The sequence below is a fragment of the Colletes latitarsis genome, unplaced genomic scaffold (assembly GCF_051014445.1).
Source record: "Colletes latitarsis isolate SP2378_abdomen unplaced genomic scaffold, iyColLati1 scaffold0040, whole genome shotgun sequence".
Lineage (NCBI taxonomy): Eukaryota > Metazoa > Arthropoda > Insecta > Hymenoptera > Colletidae > Colletes > Colletes latitarsis.
Window position 1 is genome coordinate 192,501 of NW_027488390.1, and position 4,212 is coordinate 196,712.

The following is a 4,212-nucleotide window of genomic DNA, read 5'->3' on the forward strand; positions in this document are numbered from 1 at the left end:
TTTTAAACGTTTTTTTTAACCAAAAAGAAAAACGAGTCACACAAGTGCGAAACGATTATAAAATAAAATAACTTGAGCGATGTGAGAGAGAGACACACACCCATCGGGCGAAAGGGAATCCGGTTTCTATTCCGGAACCCGGCAGCGGAACCGTATACCATTCGGGCCCTCGTAAGAGTAGTTCGTCGGGGTAACCCAAAATGACCTGGAGACGCCGTCGGGAGATCCGGGAAGAGTTTTCTTTTCTGTATAAGCGTTCGAGTTCCCTGGAAACCTCTAGCAGGGAGATAGGGTTTGGAACGCGAAGAGCACCGCAGTTGCGGCGGTGTCCGGATCTTCCCCTCGGACCTTGAAAATCCAGGAGAGGGCCACGTGGAGGTGTCGCGCCGGTTCGTACCCATATCCGCAGCAGGTCTCCAAGGTAAAGAGCCTCTAGTCGATAGATTAATGTAGGTAAGGGAAGTCGGCAAATTGGATCCGTAACTTCGGAATAAGGATTGGCTCTGAGGAGCGGGGCGTGTCGGGCTTGGTCGGGAAGCGAGTCTGGCTGACGTGCCGGGCCTGGGCGAGGTGAACGGCGTTGAACGGATTCGTTCGTTCTCGTCGGGATCCGAGCTCGGTCCCGTGCCTTGGCCTCCCGCGGATCTTCCTTGCTGCGAGGCTTTCGTTGGCGGCTTGCCGTCGTCGATCGTCCTCTTCGGCCGCCATTCAACACTCAGCTCAGAACTGGCACGGACTAGGGGAATCCGACTGTCTAATTAAAACAAAGCATTGCGATGGCCCCCAAGGGTGTTGACGCAATGTGATTTCTGCCCAGTGCTCTGAATGTCAACGTGAAGAAATTCAAAAAAGCGCGGGTAAACGGCGGGAGTAACTATGACTCTCTTAAGGTAGCCAAATGCCTCGTCATCTAATTAGTGACGCGCATGAATGGATTAACGAGATTCCCACTGTCCCTATCTACTTTCGGCAGGGGCGGTGCAGGGGCACACCGTATGGGAGTAGCGACCCCACCTACCCGAGCAAGACGTGATCCGTCATTCGTACTGTGCAAACACAGAGATGTCAGAAAAGAGTGGTGTCAGGAAAGCAAAGAGAGATGGGGAAGCATTATGATTAGCGTATACTTAACACCTGGGGGCTTCGGCCCCCATTTCACGTTAAGGCTTATTGGAGAAGGTATATTATACAAAAAGGGGCTATATGCCCCTTTTTTCACTTTAAGGAACTTTTCAAAAGTTCCTACTCGAACATCTGGGACTTCTCCAAGAAAGACCTAACTCATACCAGGGGGCTTTAAGCCCCCTTTTTGCTTTAATGCTTTTCCGAGGAGGCGATCCTGACACCAGAAATCAAAAAGGGGGCTACATGCCCCCTTTTCACGTTGAGCAAAAATCCAAGATCAGAAAGAGACACGAAACGACGTCTGTATGCGTCCCCAAAAGCAATACGCCGCTGGGAAAAGCAATACGCCGCTGGGCTTGGCAGAACCCAGCACACCAAAACATCTGGTGGCAGACGTCGTAATGCCAGACGAATGACGGAAGGAGGCCACCGTAGAAGTAGCTGAGCTGCTCCCTACTGCCTGAAGGTGTCGGCTGGGAAACCACGCTAGTATCCTAGGTAGGGAGACGGGCCTCGAAACGTGGATCGCTCCCCTGGCCATTAGAAGACTCCGCCTAGACCAGCTCAACTCCGAGCTGTAAACCGGTGGTGTACGGCTCTGTCAGACTCGGAGTCCTTGCCATACGGACGCTGCATATAGGAAGGATATGCAGCGTATGACGAAAACACTGAAAGGTACGCCAACGACGAAAGACAACATGTATTTATACATGTAAGACCGTCGTCGCGCTGCTGACAGCAGCTCCCGTCGTTGGCGATGGCAAAAGGACGCTGAAGCGTCAAGAGCATAGTTGATGATGGCAAAGTGAGTTCTACTAGTCGTGCTAAGGACGAGTCCCACGTATTGGAGCTAATGCTACAGGGACATGATGCCCGAGGTCATGTCCTAGTTACGCAGCGGGTTCCCTGCAAAAACAGGGAACAGAAACCGGGCGTAGCGAAGCAGAGGGAACATCTGCTTGAGGTTTGTTCCCCACGTGTTTGCCGTGCGTGGCGACCTGTGTCGGCGGAAAGGAGGATCCTGGGATCTGAGGGCCCTCTCTCCTGCGGGAGTGTAGCTGCCCAACACGTACCTTTGGCCTCTGCTTCGTCTAGACAGGCGGCTAGGCGAGAAAAGCAGCCCTGTGCCTAGTCAATCGGCTCGGAACACCATTCGTGGGTTCTATTGGGCGAGGAAGTGAACCTAGGAGTCCGGGGAAAGCCCGGTCGGCCTTTGTTCGCGGACTATATCCCGGGTGCAAGTCCTAACCCAGGCGGAGCCGGGTTCCAATTGAGGGTCCATGGAGGCCGGGACACACGCCGGGACGAAACAGTTTCCAAGTAAGCATGGATCCTAAAATAAAACTAACCCCCATAGATGCCTCGGTACCCCGCAAGGGGGAAAAGGGAGTCAAGGAGGCCGCTGTCGCTGCTCCCGGCAGAACGACGGCGGTGAGTAAGAGAGCTGGGGTGGTTTCACCACCTCAGAAAAAGGCGAAGGCGGTTGAAACGGGTAAGGGCGCTAAAACGCCCCCCGGTACCAGACCCCCAACGCGAAAGACGGCTACACCACCAAAGCCGGCAGGTGAGACATCCCCTGTAATTAAAAAGGATGTCAAGAAGGACGGATCGGGGACACCACCCCGTACAACTCCACCACCGAAGAAGCCGGAGGCCAAAAAGCCGAAGGCAACTTCTGAAGGCAACGCCACGTCTTCGGACGGAGGAAAGGGCCATGGAGTCGACGACGACGGTTGGATAACCGTCGTCAAGAAGGAGCAGCCGCAGAGGGCAGAGAAAGCCCGGAAAAGCGGCGAGAATATGCCAGGAAAGGTGTCGGCGGAGGCGACACCTGGTCCTTCGAACAGGCCTCTCGACAAAATTAGTGGAGAGGCCTCGAAACTGTTCAAGGGTATCCGGACCAGCTGTCTTGGAAAAGAATCCAGGCTCAGCAAGGAAACCGGAGCCTTGATCGTTGGCAACGCGGCAGCTCTCTACGAGCTAGTCCAGGAAGTTCTTATCCAGAACTCCTTCTTAAAAGGACAGCTCGCGGCGATCCGGCAAGAGGTGAGAGCCTCCCAGAGGATCGCGGAGAGGGTTGCCCCGACGGTTTCACAGACGACGGGTTCCCGTCCGACTGCGAAACCCGCACCAGTTCGTGCGGCGACGACCTACGCGCAAGCGGTAAAGGTCGACGCCAATCGAGTTTCCCCGGAAGCGGTTAAACCACCACGACATGTGGTGCGTATTTTCCCGCAGAAAGGGAAAGGACAGAACAGTGAAGTCACCAAACAAACTGTTCTGTCACTGGTTAAGCCGGCGAAAGCCAAGATCCGCGTTAGGTCTGTCCGACGCATCCACTCCGGTGGCATAGCCGTCGAGACCGAGCGCAAGGAGGATCTGAAGGCCTTCGTCAACTGCGCGAAGCTGAAAGAAGTAGGACTTTCAGCTACTCTACCGACTTTGAGGAACCCTACACTTATAGTGTACGACGTTCCCAAGTCGATGAGGAAAGAGGAGGTTTCTTCCAGTATCTGGAAGCAAAACCTCAGCGATATGACCCAGGGGGATGTGTCGTCCAACCTGAAGGTCCGGTTTGCAACCGGCCCGAAGGAAAAGGACACTGCCAACTGGGTCATGGAAGTCAGTCCGCAGGTTCGCCAGCGGCTGAAGAGCATGGGCAGAGTGTACCTGGGCTGGTCCGCATGCAGAGTGCAGGACTATGTCTCTGTTACACGATGCTTCAAGTGTCAAATGTTTGGCCACATGGCCAAACATTGCAAAGCGCAGAACGAGGTTTGCGGTCACTGCTCCGAAGAAGGGCATACCATTGCCTCTTGTACAGCGAAGAGTAAGTCCCCAACTTGCTCGAACTGTAAAGCAAGAGGCAAGAAGCACGACCATAAGTCACGAGACAAGAACTGCCCTGCCTATCAGGCAGCACTCGATCTAGCAGTATCTCGTACGAATTATGGATAGACACGACCCGGAGAATCCTCTAAGGCAATTGCGCATCGCGCAGCATAATATGCGGCGTGCGCTAATTGTTCATGGTGAGGTGAGCGAGCTAATGCACGCAAAGGAGATCGACGTGTTGCTCATGCAGGA

The 4,212-nt window shown here is 54.2% G+C and overlaps 1 pseudogene; it reads left to right on the forward strand.

Moving 5' to 3' along the window:
* LOC143350826 (large subunit ribosomal RNA) overlaps positions 1-995 on the forward strand; it is a 3,125-nt pseudogene extending 2,130 nt beyond the window's left edge.
* Positions 996-4,212: the final 3,217 nt, after the last annotated feature.